The following is a 9,873-nucleotide window of genomic DNA, read 5'->3' on the forward strand; positions in this document are numbered from 1 at the left end:
CTTTACACAATGAAATGGTGCATTCAGGGACCCAACACACAAGAGCCATGGAGCAAGATGCACATTTAGGCCCGTTGCACTTGGCTGTGTGTGTGTGTGTGTTAAGTATTAATGCACAGGCGCCCCAGGTTAGGTTGTAGTGACAGTAATCACTACGCTTCGATGGTGTGTGTGTGTGTGTGTGTCTGCGTGCGAGATTACTATTGTTCCAGCGCCATAACTCAGTGGCAGCTTTGTTACCTGCTGCTGCAACTGGACGTTGGGCTATTTTCCTTCTTGCTTCCTCTGTATTTCATCCTGTGTGGGTCTCGTTGTGTACATGTGTGTGTGTGTGTGTGTGTGTGTGCCACTAGGACTCCTCATTAGCTCACTTCCTGGAGGTCCTGATCATTAATTTCCCATGATGCCTCAGTGCTCCTGTGTGGCTAATTTGTCCCTAGTGTTAGAGGTCTTTTAGCAATCGTGGTGCAAACCTCAGGAGTACAGGTACACAGGTCTCTCTCTCTCTCCCTCGTCTTTTGATTTATCTACTTGGCCAGACAAAGCCTATAATTTTGCCAGAAGTCAATTGTGCTATGTGGAAATTCATTTAATCCTCCCACTTGTTCACTGAAAATGTTTCTAACTTTCAATTTGGAATTGTCTTTTGAGCATAAGAGTTTAAGTATTCAGTGGCCCTGCAGCTAATTCTTCTGTCTCAGTCTATAAATTGACCAGTTTCCCCCCCTTGACTCAGATTGGATTGGAGAGAAAAGTGGTCTCATTTACCTCATGGGTGCACCAATTGTAATCTGCAGTTTCAATGCACTAAATTAAGAGCCGCGTTGATTGCAAACCTGATGGATTTAGTTGGAACGTGCTAATGGCCGCTTTAACAGAACAAGCAGAAAAATAAACCTTTACTACCTACTTTGCAGCTTTTCTTCATCCTCGCGCCTTCTCTTTCGCTTCCTCCTCTCCTCAATATTTGTTTCAACTCATGCTGGTCTGCTATTCATCACTATCAGCATTCTTTCCTAAATCTTTTTTCTTCAATCTCTATCCGTCATCCTAACCTTGCCTTTCATTGATTGTGTCCTTACTGGTCAAATGGGAGCCACACACACGTGCACACGCATCTCCTGGCACAGTTTCTAAGCAACTATTTTCCTTCCTCATCCTCTTATAACTTGCTCATAAAAGATCCCCAGGAACCTAATAAGAATGTCTTCATTGCATAAGCTCATCAATGATTTAATATGCAACTATTAAAGCATGCGTTCTGAAAGGCTGACAGATGCTTATCAACATAAATAAACAGCCCCACAACTGACTTCACATTTTAGTTTCTCAATTAGTGTTTTGTTGATGGAGAGCACTGAACAGAAGGAGAAAAAAAAAGCCTTAGCATATGACTAATATATTTTCCCTTTAAGTAGCTTGAGTGCAATCATGTGCATTGGGTGGCTCACTTAGCAAAGGGTTTGTCACCCTGTGCATAACTGATTCGGCATGATGTAATTGCTTATTGTTCTGTGTCACATGACAAAGGCGTTTTCAGAAATCAAGTGGAATATTCCTTTAAAAAAAAAAAAAAAATCCTTTTTCCATCTCCAGCTGTTCCTCCCCTGATGCACTCCTCGCCGTCACCGCCCCTCCTCTCTCTCTCTCTCTCTCCCTCTCTCGTACAGTAGTGTCAGTACCCTCTTAATCCTGTTATCTGCACATATACAGGCTGACACCAAGCCACTCGCCGGAGCTGTAATCAACTACCCTACACACACTTACACTTACACACACACACACTTACACACACACATGCGTGCAGGCCGGTACTGGCCCCATTCTCCGTCTCCTCCTGTAATCCTGCTATTTCCGGTCTCCTGCTGTTGTGATCGGCCACATGCACGTCTCCGGCACATCTTGACTGCTGCTCGTCACAAGAGAACTATATGCTTCCCACCAAGATATCACGCCTGCCACTCTTTTCTTTTTTTTTCTTTTTTTTATTCTGCTCCATGTCCTCTTCTTCTCTTTTTATCCCTACATGTCTGTCTCTGGTCCCTGCAGCATTAACACTCCAGTTAATCAGACAGTTGTTAACTTACTTTATTTGGCTTGATAATCAGGATTATACAATCTTTTGAACTCACTCCCCATACACAATCGCTTACAAAAGAAGTCTTTTCACTACTTTCGCCTTTCCTTTTATCTTCATCATTTTGTGCTTTCTGATGATGGTTTTTTTTTTTTTTTCCTTCCCTGCTTTTCCGCTGTACGCCTACTACACTTATTTGCAACAGTGCCAATTTTATGGGGTCATCACTTTAGCTGTGTGTATTTCTCATTCTCACCTTTTCCTTTTTGTGAAAGTACACTGTGTGCGGTTCTTTTCTTGTGTGCACCTTCGCTCTTTTCCTACCCTTCTCTCGCTGCGTCTCAGTTCCGTAATTACAGCGCCGGACTCAAGCGGTGATGGTAAATGCTTTTCTATTCCCCTCTCTCTATCACTCCCCCTCAATCTCCATCTTTTCCTCTTTCTCACCAAGCAAATTACACGTTGGTTACTATAGAGACGTGTTTATTGAAGGCTTCTCGCCACACTTTCTCACTCCCCCTTAGCCCCCTTCGCCTCTCCTGCGCTCTTCTTTCCGCTCTTGTTTTTCGACGTCCTCTCGTTGCCGTGTATCGATGAGCATCAGCATCTTTTCACTCACATCATCTCCCTCCTTTTTGTTGTCTTGATGAGCCACTTCAGCTTCTTTGGTGACGGTTGCCGTTCGTAAGGAAAAGATGAGGATGTAGTGTGTCGGGGGGGGGGGTTTCAGTCAAGGCTTTTGTGGTCGGCGTGTGAGCAGAAAAGGAAGGCCGGGTCTCTTCTGCCCAAGTGCTATCCGATGATATTGACTGTGTAAGTGCTCCTCACTGATATACAGCACTCTGAGACGTGAGCGGTCCGATCGAGTCTCGTCTTTCTCCTCCTCATCACGGGCACAATGTCCAATCTGCTTTACTGTCTTTCTCTGTTGGCTTTTCTCTCTTTTTTTTCCTGTTTGTTCACACATCTCCTCCATGTTCCCCCATTATCAAACTTCAACACTCTTTTGTTACCGACTGAGACTAGCACACAAGCGAAGCGGCTTCACACGCCCGCACAGTTTCTTGTTCTTCAGTCAGACGGTTGCGTACTTAATGTGAGACAATTGTGTTTCCATTCAGCTGTCAAAGAAGCGAAGTAACGCCGCTTATGTCATTTCTACTGGAGAGAAAGCCATCGTGGCCACAAAAGACGAGTACGAGATAATAGTCAATGCTGAAATGTAGTGGAACAGTGAAAGAAAGTTGATGAAGTCGGTGTGTTAATATCAGCCAGCACACGCCAGAGAAAGAGGAAAAACAAGATGGTGTATTGAACTGACGGTGACTTTGGTTTCTTGTCAACTCAACTTTTAATTTGGTTGTTAGAGTACATACTATGCAGATATAATGGCACAATGCAACCAGTCAGATGCATAAAGCTGTAAGCTTGTGTACGTCCAGGCATGCATGTCAAGGAGGACAAATTGTTTAGTATACATTGTATTTATGTGGGGAAAATGCATTGTAACACTGACACATTTTGAAGGTGTACTTTGGAAACAGAAGGCTGTTCTTGTTTTCAAGTATTTCCTGCATCGCTTAGTAGGAAAAGGGCTCAGCCATCATTAATATAATTCATATTTTTTGTTCCTACCGTGCAAAAAGTGTAAAAAGTAAAAACGATATATAATGCAAAGTGACTTTATGATATTATCATTCACTTGATATGTCTACCGTATCTTTTGTTTAGACCTTTTAACCACTTCAGAATTTGATTAAAAAAATGGAAAACTTTGCAGAAGAACAAATCCGTCCTTCTGCTCCTCTCATTCACCCGTGCAGGACCCTCTGGGGTCTCTCTCTCCTCTCTGTCCACTGCCTCTGCAAGGCAGCCCCCCCCCCCCCCCCCCCCCCCCGAACACCTCCACAACGGGTCCTCTCCTCTGCCTTTCTGTCCCTTCGCTCCTCCTCTCCATCCCACATGCACACGAGTGAACTCTCTGTAGTAAAATTAACTTTGAGATGAACGAGGCTGCGCGCGCAGTTTGGTATCCTGCCAGAAAACCAGTGAAGGTTACGTCCTCATCTATTTACTACCAAGACGCTCCGCTTGCATGTGGCTGCCAACTCCCCAAGTACGCCTCGGTGTCTAAAAATAAGCAATCCTTTTTTGATTTTATTTTTTTGTTTAAGTACAACAAATGGGAGGCAGCAGGGAGGTCAAGTGGTTAAAGTGACCGTCCCGTTAGAACACATGGTCGTTTAAACCCCATCAAAGTGCCTTTGAGGAAGAATCCCTCACCTGAATAAGATAAGAGTACATTCGTATCCATACTTTTCTAGCAGCTGCGACAGGAAAGGCCGACATAAAGGCATTCGATTGTCGTACTGTGTTTGTAAAAATGCCCCTCTTGATGACACCTTTTTCATCATTTTACACATCTATATTTAAGTGCGTCCGGTCTTGTAGCAGCTAGTTGGCAGATAGTGTCGTATAAAGAAAATCCCTTTTATTTATTTTTGTTGACCTCTGTGCGGTATATTCATTCATTTCTTGCTGTCTCAGTGCTCGCAGCTTTTGTTCATTTAGTGCACACATTCGACTGCTTTCCAGTTTGTGTCTTTGCGTCTGTGATCTCTTGGCTGTCGGTGTGTGTTTTCAGTGGGCAGCGAACTGATGGGGATTTGGCAGACGTGCTTGTGTGGTAGGAACTAAAAGCAAGTTAATTGTTCCCCGAGGAAACATTCAAACAAGCCGGACCACTTAGAATTATGGGCTGAAGATGAAAATGCAGATTTTTTTTTTCTCGTCAAACCCCCCCCCCCCCTCCCCCATCAACGATTTTTTTGCTGTGAGTTATTACTGCGGCACTGTGTGTGTGTGTGTGTGTGTGTGTGTGTGTGTGTGTCGCCTCACTTCTGCTGTATTTACATCACAATGTGCAACTTTACAATGAATACCTGCAAACATTTAATAAAAAGGGAACATGTTTTTCCAATAATCCACTTCATTCTCTGTATTTAACTCTGCATTCACTCCACCTTAATTGCTCTAGGAGGAAAAATGCAATAAAAGAATAAACAATATGCTCAGATTACTTAATTACCCTGATATCTACCTCCGATGCAGAAGGCGAAAACAAAGAGAACAAGAGTGTTAAGTTTCTCTGTAACTCCCACGCGTCGATACAGTTGCTGCTGCTTTGTGATTTGAATTATTAATTGTTAGTTATTGTCTTGTTGCCGGAGGGGCGGGGCCTCTCAGACTGCGTCGGTCTGCTCTCCTCAGAAGACTGGTGAAAGTGATACCTTCTAATGATTGCCTGCTCATCCCCCCCTCGCCTCCTCTCACTGGCTGTCTTTCAGTAAATGAGGCAAAGTGATACGGTTCTCTAATAACCAGTGTGAATAATTGCCGTCCAAATAAAGGCTCCGTTCGGTGCTTCTGATCTCCCAGTTTGCCTCTGACTCTCCGTCCTCATCCTCTCTGGCCTATTTAGCAGATGGACATACTTCTGCAGCTTTTGTCTCATCGGGTTTGATTTTTACGCTCTGCTTTTTCTTATTATCACCGTGTACCTCATGGCCGCAGTGCTGTCCCTCTTGGATCATTGATCTTCTGCTTTAATTTGCTTTCTTTTGGTCCCACGCGCTACACCTCGAACCAGATAGTTCATCTTTTATGTGCTTGTCAGTTTCCACATCCCCAGTCCATTACAGCTGTTTTGGAGTGTGTGTGTGTGTGTGTGTGTGTGTGTGTGTGTGTGTGTGTGTGTGTGCGTGTATTATGTTTTTTTTTTTCTCCCTCCGTAGATCAGAGAGGAGCTCAAATTGACATCCATTTCGGCTGCACGTTCAGCTTTTATATCCTTAGCCGGAGTGAACGGTGAGAGGAACCGGAAGACATGAAAGAGCAGGAGAGTGCCGGAGAGATAAAAGAAAAGCAGCAGAAAAAGCTCTCTGTCTGTCCGCGCGTTGATTTTTGTGCTTACTAAAGTTCTTCTTCTCGCACATTCTCTCTCCCTTCGTTTCGGGGTGAGGAGGAGCTGAGTTATTAAAACGCCAACCTTTCCAACAAAAGGCAATAAATCAAACTAAATATCCAGGGGAGAGAGAGAGCGAGAACATGGAAATGAAAGATAGGGGATGGATAAGTCTAGAAGGGGGGGTTTGATGAGCAGAAGGCTTGGGGAAAGCGGGAGAGGAGACGCAGTATTATAAATTGATGGAGGGGATGAGAGGATACTAATGAGAGTCTCATCCGGCTGGTCAGTTCCTCTCATCCGCTTTGATTACAGACGGACCGGCCGGCCAATCGGGGTCAATTCACCACCGCTGAAAACCGGTCAGTAAGTGAGCAACTGGTTGTCATGAAAAACTACGAATGTTTGGCACAGTTTGTTACGAATATGACTTTGAGTAAAGGCGTGATGAAGACGGGGGAGTTGGTGGACGGGCGGATGGATGACGGTCGGGCCTTGAAGCACGAGGATGCCGAACGGATGATTTGTGAGGAGCCGGATGTGAAAGCTCAGCATAACAACTCTCACCATCTGGAGCAGGAACAGTGCAGCCAAAGAGAAGGAAGAGCGCCTGAATTAACCCCATCGAAGACGGTGGACACAGACAGACCTGGCAACCCGGAGACCAAAACTTAATTAACAAAATTTATTTTAACGTTGTGCAGGCATGACAAGCTCCTCTTATACTTCCATCAGCACAAATCTGGCATTTTTGGGCATAATAACTTGTTTTGAGTAAACTTGATTTTGTCCCTCGTCAGACCGGCTTAGAATTAGTACAAAATTCAACATCCAGTTGCTAAAAAAGTGACAAATTAAGCAAAATTCCTCATAACACTTCATGAAGGAGGTTTTAACCAAAATTACATTCAGTTAAAAAAAATGACTCATGCTATCACACATTCTTGTATTATTTTGGTATTGTCTGCCGAATTGATTTATCTATGATCTTAGATCATTTACATAAAAGCACATTTAGCTGCTCTGAAACTTTGAACACAGGATTTTTTTTCCGGCAGATGCACTTAAAATGGAATAAAGGATGTTTTCTATTTTAAACTAAATAAAAACGTAATATTTTTTCAATTAAGATGAGGTCTGTCTGCAGTAAACAGAAACTGGCAACCACTTTTAATAATGGATGAGTTGTTCTTTTGCAATGAGGGCATTTTTGGCTCTCCTGTGCTTCATATCCCTTAATTGAGTACAAAAGTTTTAAGCGTTTTTTTTTCACAAATTGAAAACATTTTATTGACAACTTATGTTAACCACAAATTATAAACCTTATGAAACACGCTCATGGTCATTAAGATACGATGAGACGCAGCTTGAGCGTGACATTGAGAGGTCACAGGGTTAAATGGTTCAGGCCCTCTTATTATTTCTCCTCCTTCATCCTTCATGCTCACTCTAATTCATCTTTAAATGGCTAATTTGAGAAGAGAGACATCAATCATAACTCGGACACACGGAGAAGCGCACACGCATTGCTCCTGTCCCCATACACTACATTTCATCGTGCTCATGTTTGTTTCAGGAGACTTTTATTGTAATGGGGAGAATCAGAGAGCGTAAAAGAGAAATGGAGCAATAAAAAGTTACATTCTTGTTCTCTCTCCTTCATCTATTCCCCCATTGGACCACGAGATGGGCTGTATTTCATTACATGCATTTTTAAAAGAAAACTATCATTTGCTAACTAAGTAATCATCTAATTTTTAATGAGCTTCCTCAAAGGAAAGTATTTTGTATTCTGAAAATGTTTGACTTCATAATGTTTTAAAATTAGAATTTAGGAATGTCCCCGCTGAGAAATGATTCAAGGTCCTTTTATGCAAAAAAAAGAAACCAGTTGAAGACTCAGAAGTGATGCAACAGTTTGTCTCTTTTAAGCGCTTACTAAATGTTTTCATCTTTACAATCGGAGTCTAATGTAGGATTATTAAGATTATTTTATTATGATTATTTAAATGTATGATATAGTCTTAAAAGACCTCAGTCACTATTTATTAAGTGACTTGTATCAACCACTCTAAACTGACTTAATGGAATAGTATTAATGCTCATCTTTTAATTGGATGCCTCGCCGTAATCCTTTGGCAATTCAATTTATGAAAAACATTGAACCGCTTGTACCCTTCAGTATGATTGTGAGGGCACTTTTCTGTTTGTATTTTTAGACTTGAGGGTCTGAGGCGAGCGCTGACGCTAAGAAGAACACTTGAAAGACGATGGCATCATCAAACTGCTGTGAGCATAAAAACAACATGATGAATAATGGAAAAGCAAACCGAGAGCATTAGCCAGCAACTACGCTCGGGCTATTGTTTGAGGTTGTGTCATTCTTTGAGGTTGTGTTTTGACTGCAAACATCCCTCATTCTGATTCAGTATTTTTGCCATCAGAATATTAATTAACTATAGGTGGCCTTTCGCCTCTTCATGCCTGAGGATCTGAAAGAGACGGGGGTGAGGAGCGTGCATTAAAAAGCGCTTTTGGACTTAATTCTGCTCTGTACTTTTGAGTGCGCGCACACACACACACACACACACACACACACACACACACACCGCTACAAAGTCATACACAGGAGGTATCCGCCGCTGCTACTAATTGAATCACGTATTACATTTCCTGCAGGATTAGTTTAGCCTGAGAGGCTGGTGACTGTATGGGCTGTAAGACGGTTGGTGTTTGTACATCTGTGTGTAGTTCATGTCCTCATTGGGATGAAGAGCCTTCGTATCAATTATTCATCTTGTTTGCTGCTCAATCAGATACGCAGGAATCCGTCTCTCCCCCTTTCTCACCTGCAGCTATTACAGGCGGTGCAGCGGTGTGAGACACTCCGCTGGTTCCACAGCGAATTAACATGCCGCTGACGTGCCGGGCAGGAGGCATGTGCCACGGCGGTTACTGGTGGGAGGCGGGAGATGCTCATGGTGCTGGTTTTACTGGGTGATCCGCTGTGGCAATAGAATCCCTGTTGGATAACTTAAGGAATTTCAACCGTCACGACCTAATGGGGTCGCATGAGCAATAAAAACTGTCATTTCAAACTGCAGTGGAATGCGAGCTTGTTAATGATGAAACAAAGCTTTAGGATCAACACCGTGGTCTCAGTTTAACAACAGGATCTTGCTAAAAGTCGCCTTCCGAGTCAAAATCCTCATGCAAGTGTTGCTCTCGTGTCACTACTTAACACTAATCCAAATGCATAAGCAGCCGTCCCCAAGATATGTGAGGCTGTACTTACCTCCGCTCAGAGCTAAATACTCACGGCCGTATTCATACTGCCAGCGCTAACATGCTGATGTTTAGCATGTTCAATTGATTTTTTGACTTTTGCAGGTATTTAGTAGTGAGAAAATAAAAGAAATTGTACTGATGATGGCACTGGTTGAAGGACAATCCTTCATCTCATCTCACGAGGGAAGAGGGATGCAGATGAGCACACTGATCAGAGGAGAACTGTGAAACGATAAAGAGGACGAGAGGAATGCTCAGCATATTTCTGAAAGAAAATGAGGAGACTGAAAGAAGAGGTAAGTGGTTCACAGTACTGTGTACTTTAAGAGAGGAGCAGGAACTGCAAGACAACAGGAGGCATTGACTGGCTTTGGCGAAACAATAAAAATACTGCTGACACGGCACAATTAATGTGTGTGTGTGTGTGTGTGTGTGTTTACAAGCACGTATAGACAATGAAGAGAGAGAGACAGAGGGGATGAAACCCGTCCCTGAGCAGGAATAAAAAAAAACAAAAGGAGGGATGTGATCATGAAGGATTGTA

Source organism: Gasterosteus aculeatus, chromosome 20 (assembly GCF_964276395.1).
Source record: "Gasterosteus aculeatus chromosome 20, fGasAcu3.hap1.1, whole genome shotgun sequence".
Classification (NCBI taxonomy): domain Eukaryota; kingdom Metazoa; phylum Chordata; class Actinopteri; order Perciformes; family Gasterosteidae; genus Gasterosteus; species Gasterosteus aculeatus.